General features: G+C 47.2%; 1 protein-coding gene across 1 annotated transcript in view; it reads right to left on the bottom strand.

Moving 5' to 3' along the window:
- LOC130295322 (olfactory receptor 8H1-like) overlaps window positions 1-14,710 on the bottom strand; it is a 74,663-nt gene that overhangs the window by 23,748 nt on the left and 36,205 nt on the right. The gene's annotated exons all lie outside the window — the stretch shown is intronic.

Raw genomic sequence — 14,710 nt, 5'->3', positions numbered from 1 at the left:
TCGTATGAACATAGCCTAAGGATTACCACTCGAGAGAGGTGTGCTGGATCTGTTGCTGTTGCCAATCACTTTCTGCTGTGGACTTCCCTGAGATCCCATCTGTTGCTGACTAAACTTTAAAGGGGTACTCTGCTGCTCAGCGTTTGGAACAAAATGTTTCGAACGATTAGAGCCGGCGTCGGGAGCTTGTGACCTCATAGCCACGACATCACTCCCCGCCCCCTCATTGCAAGTCTGTGGAAGGGGGCCGCCATGCCCCCTCCCATAGACTTGCATTGAGGGGGCATGGCGTTAAGTCATGAGGGGGAGGGGCCATGTAGTCACGAGCTCCCGGCTCTAAGTGATCGGAACATTTTGTTCCAAACGCTGAGCAGTGGAGTACCCCTTTAAGAACTGGTCTAAATACTACACTCAAAATACCGCTGTGCCAGATTTTTACTACAGTCTATACATTACAGTCCAAATACCGCTGTGCCGGATTTTTTCTTTCTATGTGTATTGTTTGAGGGCGGTCCCAGTGCACCCTTTCCTGAGCAGTGGATGTCAGAATGAGTGAACAGCAGGACTGAGGGATTTGTAAGTCAAATTCAGAACCTAAACACATAAAAAGACGTAAAAAATGACGTGAAGATTCTGAATGACCTAGTATATAACATATAAGCATAATTTTATTTTCTGTGATATAACAGGTACACTTTAAGACCTAGATCACAATACAGGGGAGGGGTTAATTTAAAACTAAAATTTCCATAGACTCCATTAAAGGGGTAATCCGGTGCTCCAGTGTTCTGAAGATTTTGTTTAGAGCGCTCGGAGCTGGAGTCCGTGATTGTGACTTCACGTTCATGCCCCCTTGTACCGTCAGGCCACGCCCCCTTCCATTCTTGTCTACAGGAGGGGACGCATCGGCCGGTGTGAGGTGGTTTTTTGCGCCCCCGTAGATCCATGCGTCCGCTCCTCCCCCAGCTCTCCGAACATTTCCGAAGCTAGAACTGGGGCAAGGGGAGCGAGGAGGTACACGCCCCCTCCCTGAGCTCGGCTGGACGCAGATCTCCACGGCACGCCCCCTCCCTGAGGACATAAAGCAGTGGTCCCAATGAGCTCTATGTGTAAAGGGGGACATACTGCACGGGCTCTTTAGCCCATGCAGTATGTCCCCCTTCAGCCTGTACAGTTTGTCCCCCTTTAGCCCGTGCAGTATGTCCCCCTTTAGCCTGTACAGTTTGTCCCCCTTTAGCCCGTGCAGTATGTCCCCCTTTAGCCTGTACAGTTTGTCCCCCTTTAGCCCGTGCAGTATGTCCCCCTTTAGCCTGTACAGTTTGTCCCCCTTTAGCCCGTGCAGTATGTCCCCCTTTACACATAGAGCTCATTGGGAGCACTGCTCTATGGCCTCAGCTCGGGGAGATGAGGGAGGGGCCTGCCGTGGAGATTTACGTCCTCAGCTCGGGGAGATGAGGGAGGGACCTGCCTTGGTGATCTATGTCCTCAGGGAGGGGGCGTGTCGTGGAGATCTGCGTCCAGCCGAACTCAGGGAGGGGAGATGAGGGAGGGGGCGTGAACCTTTTCTCTCCCCTTGCTCTGCCATCCCCCAGTTCTAGCTTCGGAAATGTTCGGAGAGCTGGGGGAGGAGCGGACGCATGGATCTACGGGGGCGCAAAAAACCACCTCACACCGGCATGCCCCCTCCCTTAGACACGAATGGAGGGGGTGTGGAGTGACATCACAAGGGGCATGGCCTTTACGTCACGACCACTGCCACAGGAACCCGGCGTTTGCTTAGAATGTCAGGCGCTGCGGGAGATCGAGGGGGGGGGGGGCAGCGGCGAGACCCCCGCGATCAGACATCTTATCCCCTATCCATTGAATCGGGGATAAGATGTCTATCAGTGGAGTACACCTTTAACTGCAGTTTTGTTTAAAGTTCTAAGTGAATCAATAATGTACTGTAAGTACTTTTGATACCGGCAGATTTAAAATGTTCTTTGGCAATAATCCGGTGATTTCACAAGACATCAGGGTTTCAATAGAAATCTCCGAATCAGATGTTAAATAATAAAATGTAGTAATGCAGATAACGGTTCTTCTTTTTTTAGACCACACTGACGATCAGTGACCAGGAATTTGGCACCAGTAAAATTTAGACTTTTCTTCTGCAACAGACTGGGCAGCAAACATTCTGCAAACACAGCTCAACTGGATGTGCAGAGCTATTACTAAGCTTATGTTTTGTACGATGCTAATCCGTTCCAAATGGACCATCGTTTGTTGAAACCATCGTATGTTGAGGGATCCGTGCAATGTAAAGTATAGGACAGTGGTCTACAACCTGTGGACCTCCAGATGTTGCAAAACTACAACACCCAGCATTCGCCGCGTCCCTGGGGTGTCCCCGACGCTCTGGCAAGGCCTCTGCTTCCCCGGCATCGTCGCTCTCCGTCGCCGCCATCACGTCGCTACGCACGCCGCTCCTATTGGATGACGGGACGGCGTGCGCAGCGCCAACGATGCAGGGGATCCTGAAGAGGACGTGCCGGAGCCCCGAGGACAGGTAAGTGATCGTCAGCGGACAACACGGGGCACCGTAAACGTCTATCCGGTGGCAGCTGAAGCAGTCTGCGCCGCCGGATAGCCGTTTATGCGATGGCCCCGACATACAAAAGCATCGTATGTTGATGCTGCCTCTGAGAGGCCATCGTATGTTGAAATAATTGTATTTCGGGGCCATCGTAGGTCGGGGGGTCACTGTTTATAAAGTTTTGGCTTTACTTTCACTGCAGTTGATATGCTTTCCCATTACATTTTTCTTTCTAAGTTGGAAATAATCTTTGCCAAAGATCTGCGAGATCTTCTTCTTTCCACCCAATGGGCCTTATTTTTCTTAAAGGAATACTCCGGGATTTGAAAACGTATCCCCTATCCTAAGTTTCAGATTGCGGGTGGTCCGACTCTCGTACAGGGCCCCTTCTCTCCTGCTATATAGAGCGTATTGACCACTGCACAAATTGGCAGCCGACACCCCCTCGGTGCAGTGCTACGGGAGAGCTGGAGATGCAGTGCTCTGACTCTCCCATGGAGTTGTATTGAGGGGGCGTGACAGCCTCCTTTTCGTGCGGTGGTCGAACATGCTTCCTTCCTGCTGACTTTCAGAGCCCTGTACATGTGATCGCGGGTGGTCTCAGGGGTCAGACCCTCCACGATCTGAAAAAATATACCCTATTCTTAGCATAGGGGATACGTTTTCATGTCCCAGAGTAGTCCTTTAATTTAATCTAACCTGTTTTTATATTTCTTTTTTCTGTGCACACATAGTGCAACATTATTGAAACCTTAATGCGACATCATGTGAGGTGTCCCAGTACCGAAGCCTAAAGTAAATCTTCAAGCAAGCAACCGCGCCATTCTGCAAGTGTTCCCCGCCCAGGAGGAGTCAGAAATTCCTAATTCTGAGCATAATACCCGGTGAGTCAACGGGCCACACAGTTATTCTTCATACCCTGGCGGTGTAGCGTTAATTGGACACTATCAGAACCCTAGTCAGCGTGGGAGGCCTCAGAATTAAGTCTAAGTTTCAAGTAAAATACTACAAGTTAAAGGAAGCCTACAGGGCTCCCAAGGGTTACTCTGCATCTCATGTACTCTAATCTGTGCTGTGAGGATTGTAACATCTACTCCTGCCTCAGTAAAGACAGTTATCCGTAACCTGGCATCAGTGTATTTATCATCCCGCGCCTGGCCCAGGAGAAGCTGTCCTATCCTTGGACCGAGTAGGTGAACGGTGCCCTGGCACCACAAAGTGATACATCTCACCACCCTGAGTCATGTACCATACCACAGTCTGTCTGACTTCCCATGGCTGCCATACATGCACTAGAAATCCATGAACATCTGGACAAAACCACAAGAAACCCCACTAGAGGGGTGTGGTTTCAAATTAGCATATATACTCCATATGGGGGGAAATGTATCAAAATATGTGTAGAGAAAAGTTTACCAATTGCCCATATCAACTTATCAGATTGCTTCTTACACTTTTGAAAAGGCCTCTGAGAAATGAAAGTAGCAATCGGATTGGTTGCTATGGGCAACTGGTCAGCTTTTACTCTGCACAGGTTTTGATAAATGCCCCCCCCCCCCCCCCCCTTCCCCATATCTTTAGTAACGTTTACAACAAAATAATAAGCTTTCTGTCGGTAAACTATGAGACCACAAAATAGATGGCCAGTAAAGATCACACAAACAGGAAACATAATAACAATGAGTGGTAAAGTTGCTATTTGTAATGTTATTTTAAAGGCTCAAAATTAACCCCTTAAGGACACAGCCCATTTTGACCTTATAGGAGTTATCCAGGAAAAAACTTTTTTTTATATCTCAACTGGCTCCAGAAAGTTAAACAGATTTGTAAATTATAGCTTCTTCCAAGAACAGAAAAAACGCAGGGCACTCACCACTTAGCTGAAAAATACTTCTTTATTCAGTGGATCATAACATCAATGCAGTAAGACGCTTGACAGGGGTGTTTCGAGCCCCGAAACACACCCCTGTCGAGCGTCTTACTGCATTGATGTTATGATCCACTGAATAAAGGAGTATTTTTCAGCTAAGTGGTGAGTGCCCTGCGTTTTTTCTGTTCTTGGAAGAAGCTATACTTGGTTACCTGTTACCTTACTGCAGTGAGCACAGCCGAATACTGAATATATGGGATCTGCTTGAAGGTGAGCGTCATTTTGTGAAGGACTAGTGCTTGAGCCGGGCAGTGCCGGGGTATCTTTAGTGAGCAGATTTGTAAATTACTTCTATTAAAAAATCTTAATCCTTTCAGTACTTATGAGCTGATGAAGTTGAGTTGTTCTTTTCTGTCTAAGTGCTCTCTGATGACACCTGTCTCGGGAACCGCCCAGTTTAGAAGCAAATCCCCATAGCAAACCTCTTCTACTCTGTGCAATTCCCGAGACAAGCAGAGATGTCAGCAGAGAGCACTGTTGTCAGACAGAAAAGAACAACTCAACTTCAGCAGCTGTTAATTATTGAAATGATTAAGATTTTTTAATAGAAGTAATTTACAAATCTGTTTAACCTTCATGGAAACAGTTGAGATATATATCATTTTTTTTCCTGGAACACGCCTTTAAGGAGCCATTTTTATTTTGGCATTTTCGTTTTTTTCCATCCTCTTCTAAAATCCATAACTATTTTATATTTCCATTCACAGACCCATGTGAGGGATTGTTTTTTGCGTGACCAGTTGTACTTTGTAATGACAGCACTCATTTTACCCTAAAATTCATGGCAAAAGCAAAAAAAAAAAAATTGTGTAAGGAAATATTTACGAAAATCACAATTTTGCAAATTTGGGGGGGGGGGGGTTGTTTCACGCTGTTCCCTTTACGGTACAAATGACATGCAGTCTTTATTCTCTGGGTAATAATAATTGAAATGATACCCATGGTTACATACTTTTCCATTATTGAATTACTTTAAAAAAAATCTCAAACTTTTTTTTAACAAAATCAGTACGTTTAAAATTGCCCTATTGTGACCACCTATAACTTTCTAATTTTTCCAGGTATTCTGTAGTTTTCTTTTTTGTACCACTTTTGCTTATATGTGATTTTTTGATTGATTTTCATAAAAAAAAATTGCAATGGGATGTGAACAAAAAGCAGAAATTTTGGACTTTAAAAAAAAAATGTTTACGTTTACGCCGTTCACCGTATGGGGTCATTAACATTATAGTTTTATAGTTCGGACATTTACGCATGTGGTGATATCAAATGTGTTTATTCTTTATGTTTTTTACGCTTTTTTTTTATTAAAATGGGGGAAGGGATGATTTAAATATTTAAAGGGGGAGGGGCTTTTTCAAATTTTTGTCACTTTTTTTTAAACTCTTTTTTTACATTTATTTAAAACTTTTTTATTCCCCATAGGGGACTATCCATAGCAATCATTAGATTGCCAATACTGATCAGTGCTATGCATAGGCATAGCACTGATCCATGTAATCAGCGATCTTCTGCTCTGGTCTGCTAGAAGGCAGATCAGAAAACAATGGGAGAGCGGCAGAGGCAGGTGAAGGGACCTCTGGCCGCCATCTTGGCTGATCTGATCCCGCGGCAGTGTGGCGGGCTATCAGATCGGCCATTATAAGTGCCGCAGATGCCATGATCTGTATTGATCACGGCATCTGAGGGGTTAATGGCTTATATCAGTGCGATCGCTGATGTCCACCATTACCAGTGGGTCCAAAGCTGCTGACAGCCGCTGGGACCCGCAGTGCATGAAGTGAGCGTAGCTCCTGCGCTCGCTTCATAGCCTGGCCGTAAATGTACGGTGTTGTGCGCAAAGTACATCGCTGCAGCACCGTACATTTACAATGCATGTCCTTAAGGGGTTAAACCTTTCACTTACACAGGCAATTTAGATTTTTGTGTTTTTCTTCCTCGCCTTCTAAGGGTGCATGCACACCATATTTTCATTGTATGGGTGCTGGACCTGGCTGGGGGAGGGGAAAACCGTGCGCTCCCGTACCCCAGCTGGACCGGCGCTGAAATCCATTGACTTTAATGAGTCGACCGGAGTCACCATTTTACTTTGGTCGGCTAATTTTTTACCCGTAACCGGAGTAAAACGGTGACTCCGGTCGGCTCATTAAAGTCAATGGATTTCAGTGCCGGTCCGGCTGAGGTACGGAAGCGCACGGTTTTTCCCTCCCCCAGCCGAATCCGGCAACCGAACAGTGAAAATATGGTGTGCATGCATCCTAAGAGATCCATATAGCTTGTTTTTGCATGACCAATTGAACTTTGCAATGACATAATTTATTTTACCATAAAAAACATGTATGGCAAAACAACATTTTTTTTATTATTTGTCTGTGTGTATGTAGGGGGGATTAAAAAGAAAACCACAATTTTGCAACTTGCGGGGGGTTATGTTTTTACACAGTACACTTTATGTTAAAACATGACATGGTCTTCTTTATTCTTTAGGTCAATACAATGTAAACATTGCAATCCTTCCAGTACCTTCCAGCTGCTCTATGCTCCACAGGAAGTTCTTTTCTTTTTGAATTTATTTTCAGTCTGACCACAGTGCTCTCTCCTTACACCTCTGTCCATTTCAGGAAGTGTCCAGAGCAGGAAAGGTTTGCTATGGGGATTTGATCCTACTCTGGACAGTTCCCGACACAGACAGAGGTGTCAGCAGAGAGCACTGTGGTCAGACTGGAATGAACTACACAACTTCCTCTGTAGTATACAGCAGCTGTACTGGAATTAATTAAGAGTTTTTAATAGAAGTAATTTACAAATCTGCATAACTTTCTGGAGCCAGTTGATGTGATTTTTTTTCCACCAGAGTGGAATGCTCTGGCTGGCGATCACGGGGCCGGAGCATTGTGACATCACGGCTCCGCCCCCGTGTGACGTCACGCTCCGCCCCCTCAATGCAAGCCTATGGGAGGGGGCATGACAGCTGTCACGCCCCCTCCCATAGGCTTGCATTGAGGGGACGGAGCGTGACGTCATACGGGGGCGGAGCCGTGACATCACAATGCTCTAGCCCTGCGATCGCCAGTAATCATACCCGGAGCGAACATGCTCCAGGGACTGATTGTGGACGGGGTGCTGTGTGCAAGATCATGGGGGTCTCCAGCGGCGGGACCCCCGCGATCAGTCATCTTATCCCCTATCCTCTGGATAGGGGATAAGATGTCTTAGCACCGGAGTACCCCTTTAATAGATATGCCACGAAATTTCCATAGTGAAATAAATTGCCACATGCTGAATGAAAGGAAAGGCTGTTTTTGTGGCATTTTCTTCGGGCTATCTCTAGCCTGGATACAAGAGGAGATACAGTGGGGCATGAAGGGTTACAGGTTCCTTATGGCACCCTGCAGCACATTTGCTCACACATAGCACTTATAGCTGGGCCTATAGATCTTACACACTCAGGTTTCCAATGTGTCCCAGCTTGTCCCATAAATGGTCGATTATTGATAAATCTGGTGACTATGCCGGTGCATTGCCGTGGAATGAGATTTGCCATAGAATGAGATGGTCCGCCTCCATCACATCCTATTGGCTCTCTCTTGTCACGTGACATATTTAAACGACACGCATCGATGCGCACAGCAGTGTCGGTTTGGCTATGACAGGGAGAGGATCTCCTCTCCCTGTGATAGCTGAAGCTGCACGGAGCTCTCATGGCCTCTGTGGCCCGACAGAAGTTCACACGTACGCAGCTCATACGGCTGCCTCATATACATTTACTGTTGATCCACAGCGCTATCGGGATCCCGATGCCGCTGTCATCAGTGTGCCTCCCCCCGAGCGGCCCACGCCCGCAGCTGTACTCCCCGTCCCGTTAACGCTCAGGGAGCGGGGAACAGAAAGTAGAGCATCGGGCGCAGGTTAAGTTATTCGCGTAGTGCTGCGCATGCGCAGTACTACTTTACCTGCGCCCGATGCTCTATTTTCTGTTCCCCGCTCCCTGAGCGTTAACGAACGGGGAGTACAGCTGCGGGCGTGGGGCGCTCGCGGGGACGCACACTGATGACAGCGGCATCGGGCATAGGAATCCCCATAGCGCTGTTGATCGCTCCCTGAGCGTTAATAGGGGACTGGGAATAGACCTACGGGGGATGGGGAGTAGAGCTGCGGGGGACGGGGAGTAGAGCTACGCGCGACGGGGAGTAGAGCTGCGGGGGACGGGGAGTAGAGCTGCGGGGGACGGGGAGTAGAGCTACGGGCGACGGGGAGTAGAGCTGCGGGGGATGGGGAGTAGAGCTGCGGGGGACGGGGAGTACAGCTGCGGGGGACGGGGAGTGGAGCTGCGGGCGTGGGGCGCTCGCGGGGACGCACACTGATGACAGCGCCATCGGGCATAGGGATCCCGATAGCGCTGTGGATGTAATAATAGAGTAAGTGTATATGAGGCAGCCGTATGAGCTGCGTACGTGTGAACTTCTGTCGGGCCACAGAAGCCATGAGAGCTCCGTGCAGCTTCAGCTATCACAGGGTGAGGAGATCCTCTCCCTGTGATAGCCAAACTGACACTACTGTGCGCATCGATGCGTGACGTTTAAATATGTCACGTGACAAGAGAGAGCCAATAGGATGTGATGGAGGCGGACCATCTCATTCTATGGCAAATCTCATTCCACGGCAATGCACCGGACAAGATAGTGGGGCAATATGGTGGATACATTGTTGAGAAACCCTTCTGTGTGTGAGAGAGCATTATTTTGCTGAAAAATGCCAGTAGGGGCCCAAGCGAGGCATCACATGTGGGCGCAGGATGTCCTGCACTTATCAGTACCTTGTATGACTATTAGTGGGTGACTGCTAAGGTTTATAAAAATATATGTGCCCCCCCCCCAAAAAAAAAAAAAAAAAAAATGTCTCCCTAATTCACCCCTGGGATGTGCCCTCACTTTCAATGGGAACCTAACTCGCTCACTCTGCTCACCTCTTTTAGGCATAAAGCCTCTGACTGGGTGTATGCAGGATCCGCTATCAGTTTTAAAACCTCCATGTGGATAGAGAGGGTTGCATTACTAAGAACCTTAAAGGGGTCCTCCACTGGAAAACATTTTTTTTTTTTTTTAAATCAACTGGTGCCAGAAAGTTAAACAGATTTGTAAATGAATTCTATTTTAAAATCTTAACCCTTCCAGTACTCATTAGCTGCTATATGGTTCACAGGAAGTTCTTTTCTTTTTGAATTTCCTTTCTGTCTGACCACAGTGCTCTCTGCTGACACCTCTGTCCATTTTAGGAACTGTCCAGAGTGGGAGAAAAACCCCATAGCAAACCTATCCTCCTCTGGACAGTTCCAAAAATGGACAGAGGTATCAGCAGAGAGCACTGTGGTCAGACAGAAAGGAAATTCAAAAAGAAAAAAAAACTTCCTGTGGAGCATTCAGCAGCTGATAAGTACCGGAAGGATTAAGATTTTTAAATATAAGTAATTTATAAATCTGTTGATTTAAAAAAAAATAATTTCTAGTGGAGTACCCCTTTAATTTTACTTCTGTGAGAAGATATATCTGCTGCTGCAACCTTCTTTTTGTGTATTTTATATTTGCCATGGTGGCATGCAGCTAACGTGTCTGGTTGTTGTGCTGGCTATTTGTCAGTGTTTTTTGCATTGCAAGTGCGGGGGAGTGGCAATTCCCTCTTAGCCATGCACCCCTACGGCAGCTCCCATAGAGAATGAATAGTGTGGAAGCATGAATGCAGGACTCACCGCTCCATTAATAATAATGTAGAGATGGTTTACAGATGCTCGCCATAAGCAGTGAGTGTCTGGCTACTGATGGTAGCCGATACTAACTGCGCACAGCAGGTACGCCACACATCCTTAAGTACCAGGGGACGAGGGCGTACCTGTATGCCCTGAGTCCTTAAGGGGTTAAAGGGAATCTGTCATCTCTATATCATGCTTAGAGCCTAAGTGTCAAAAAAGTGTTGAGCAAGCTGCAGCATGCATGATTCCTCCCTCCCCCACCCCTCCCTGCCCTCAGTGATTGATGAACAAAGCTCAGTGCTGGAAGTAAAGCAGGGAGGGTGGGGGAGGGAGAAAGTGTGCATGCTGAAACTTAGCACTGCCTTTATGACACATGAGTTTGAAAGAAAAACATAATGTCACAATTTGAGAACAGACAACAGCTAAGAGGCGGGTGTCATTTGTTTTATCTGCCCATCAACTTTCTGCCCAATTCTGCAGCTTCGAGCATGATATAGAGCTGACAGATTTCCTTCAAAGCATCTGACAATGCAGCCTGATAACTTTCCTTTTGCTTCAATGGGATGGGCCATGTTGCCTGACCATGTACTTTGTTGTGACTACTAGTCAAACCACGCCCACATGCAGTTGCCAATAGTCACACAATGTTGCTTCAACTCTATCGGTATACTTATCCACGCCAGACTACTATAAAAATGTATAACTACAAATCCAGATTAATTGCATGGCAGAGAGAAGGGGAGGGGGGGGGGGAGAAGACATCAGTTTAGGGGTATGGCAGTGCTGCTGCAATGAGGAGTGCAGGGAACCTGTCACTGCTGGGGCTACAGGAGACTGGGAAAGCTGGGTGGCACGAGTATGTATCCTACCGGGCTTTCCCAATCTCCTGAAGAGCTCCAATATGGCTGCTTTACCAAACAGATATTTTCTTCAGGAGACTGGAAAAACTGGGTGGCCGACAGGACAGAGTGCAAGGCTCACAGTACTTATCCAGCTTTCCCAGTCTTCTGAAGAAATTATTTGTCTGGTGAGAAAGTCATATTGCCGACATGAAGAGTAGTAGCAGATGTCACTTAGTTATTGCATTTCCTGAAGTGTCATTGGTTTAATTATTGATTAGTTCATTATTGATTGATTGATTCTTTTAAGGTGTTAAACGCTGGAACTCACATAAAAGTGAAAAAATGCAAGTTAAAGGGGTATTCCGCTGCCCCAGCGTTTGGAACATTTTGTTTCCGATCGCTTGGAGCCGGTGGCGTGACTTCACAAGAGGCGTGGTCATGAACATGCCCTGCCCCCTTAATGCAAGTCTATAGACTTGCATTAAGGGGGCACGAGGGGGGGGGGGTCATGACATCACACCGCCTGCCGCCAGCACCCAGCATTCTAAATGAACGCTGGGTGCTGAATAGAAATTGCGGGGGTCCCTCAGGCTGGACCCCACCATTAGAGATCTTATCCCCTATCCTTTGAATAGGGAATACGATGTCTAGAGGTGGAGTACCCCTTTGAAGCTCAATTAACAAGATGTTTAACCCCTTAAGGACACATGACGTTCTCATACGTCTCCATTTCCGAGTCCTTAAGGACACATGACGTATGAGAACGTCATGTGTTTTACCGGCCCCCGCAGCCATCTGGAGCGGAGCCGGTGCCCGATGCCTGCTGAAATCATTCAGCAGGCATCGGGGCATATCGCCCAGGGGGGTCATTATGCCCCCCCATGTCGGCGATGGCCGCAGATCGCTGGACAATTCAGTCCAGCAATCTGCGGCGGATTCCGGGTCAATCGGGTCTCCAGTGACCCGGTGACCCGGAATTATTGGCTGATCAGGGCCGTCAGAGACGGCCCCGAACAGCCATAGCCAGCAGGGGTGAGGTGGCACTGGTGCCACCTCACGATTGCCCTGATTCGTCGGCCCGGCCGACCAATCAGGGCGCCTGCTGCGGGTGTCACTCCCGCAACCCGCTCCGCCCCTCTTCCGGAGGACGTGAGCGGGAAGAAGACCCCGGGTGCTGGGGACCCCGATCCCCGGCGTCCCTGTTGGGATCGGGGCCCCAGGAGCAGCGGTGGCGGCGACGAGGGACTGACCTGCGCGGCGTGGAGCAGCAGCAGCAGTAGGAGGTGAGTAACAGCCTCCTGCTGTTGCTTAGCAACAGCTCCCAGCATGCAAAAAGGGCATGCTGGGAGCTGTAGTTATGCAACAGCAGGAGGCAGACCACCACAACTCCCAGCATTCCCTTATGGGCATGCTGGGACTTATAGTTTTGCAACAGCTGGAGGCACATTTTTTCTATGTAAAAGTGTACCTTCAGCTGTTGTATAACTACAACTCCCAGCTTGCACAATCAGCTAAAGTGCATGCTGGGAGTTGTAGTGGTGCATCTGCTGGTTGCATAACTACAACTCCCAGCATGCCCGTTGGCTGTCGGTGACTCCTGAGAGTTGTAGTTTTGCAACAGCTGAAGGCACACTGAGTTAAGTAGCAAACCAGTGTGTCTCCAGCAGTTGCATGATTACAATCCCCAGCATCCCTAGCCAAAGTAGTATGCCTCCCGTTGTTGCATAACTACAAGACCCAGCATGCCCTTCCGCTGTCCGTACATGCTGGAGGTTGTAGCTTTTGCAACAGCTGAAGGCACACTGGTTGCAAAACACTGAGTTTGTTACCAAACTCGGTGTTTCACAACCAGTGTGCCTCCAGCTGTTGCAAAACTACAACTCCCAGCATGCACTGATAGACCGTACATGCTGGGAGTTGTAGTTTTGCAACAGCTGGATGTTTCTCCCCCCCCCAATGTGAATGTACAGGGTACACTCACATGGGCGGAGGTTTACAGTAAGTATCCGGCTGCAAGTTTGAGCTGCGGCAAATTTTCTGCCGCAGCTCAAACTGCCAGCGAGAAACTACTGTGAACCCCCGCCCATGCGACTGTACCCTAAAAAAACTACACTACACTAACACAAAATAAAATAAAAAGTTAAAAACACTACATATACACATACCCCTACACAGCCCCCCTCCCCTCCCCAATAAAAATGAAAAACGTCTGGTACGCCACTGTTTCCAAAATGGAGCCTGCAGCGGTTGCAAAACTACAACTCCCAGCATGCACTGATAGACCGTACATGCTGGGAGTTGTAGTTTTGCAACAGCTGGATGTTTCTCCCCCCCCAATGTGAACGTACAGGGTACACTCACATGGGCAGAGGATTACAGTAAGTATCCGGCTGCAAGTTTGAGCTGTGGCAAATTATTTAACACAAAATAAAATAAAAAGTAAAAAACACTACATATACACATACACAGCCTCCCTCCCCAATAAAAATGAAAAACGTCTGGTACGCCACTGTTTCCAAAACGGAGCCTCCAGCTGTTGCAAAACAACTACTCCCAGTATTGCCAGATAGCCACTGACTGTCCAGGTATGCTGGGAGTTTTACAACAGCTGGAGGCACCCTGTTTGGGAATCACTGGCGTAGAATACCCCTATGTCCACCCCTATGCAAGTCCCTAATTTAGGCCTCAAATGCGCATGGTGCTCTCACTTTGGAGCCCTGTCGTATTTCAAGGCAACAGTTAAGGGTCACATATGGGGTATCGCCGTACTCGGGAGAAATTGTGTTACAAATTTTGGGGGGTATTTTCAACTATTACCCTTTTTAAAAATGTAAAATTTTTGGGAAAACAAGCATTTTAGGTTAAAAAAACAACATTTTTTTACATATACAAAAGTCGTGAAACACCTGTAGGGTATTTAGGTTCACATTACCCCTTGTTATGTTCCCTGAGGGGTCTAGTTTCCAAAATGGTATGCCATGTGTTTTTTTTTTTGCTGTTCTGGCACCATAGGGGCTTCCTAAATGCGGCATGCCCCCAGAGAAAAATTTGCTTTCAAAAAGCCAAATGTGACTCCTTCTCTTCTGAGACCTGTAGTGCACCAGCAGAGCACTTTTCACCCCCATATGGGGTGTTTTCTGTATGGGGAGAAATTGGGCTTCAAATTTTGGGGGGTATTTTCTGCTATTACCCTTTTTAAAAATGTAAAATTTTTGGGAAACCAAGCATTTTAGGTAAAAAAAAATATATTTTTTTTTTTACATATTCAAAAGTCGTGAATTACCTGTGGGGTATTAAGGTTCACTTTACCCCTTGTTACCTTCCCTGAGGGGTCTAGTTTCCAAAATGGTATGCCATGTGTTTTTTTTTTGCTGTCCTGGCACCATAGGGGCTTCCTAAAGGTGACATCCCCCCAAAAAAACATTTGTCGCTCCTTCCCTTCTGAGCCCTCTACTGCGCCCGCCGAACACTTTACATAGACATATGAGGTATGTGCTTACTCAAGAGAAATTGGGTTTCAAATACAAGTAAAAAATTTTCTCCTTTTTACCCCTTGCAAAAATTCTAAAATTGGGTCTACAAGAACATGCAAGTGTAAAAAATGAAGATTTTGAATT

This window comes from Hyla sarda, chromosome 11, assembly GCF_029499605.1.
Source record: "Hyla sarda isolate aHylSar1 chromosome 11, aHylSar1.hap1, whole genome shotgun sequence".
In the NCBI taxonomy this organism is placed as follows: domain Eukaryota; kingdom Metazoa; phylum Chordata; class Amphibia; order Anura; family Hylidae; genus Hyla; species Hyla sarda.
The sequence above is the reverse complement of the archived record's forward strand: the minus strand, read 5'-3'. Positions and strand labels throughout refer to the sequence as shown.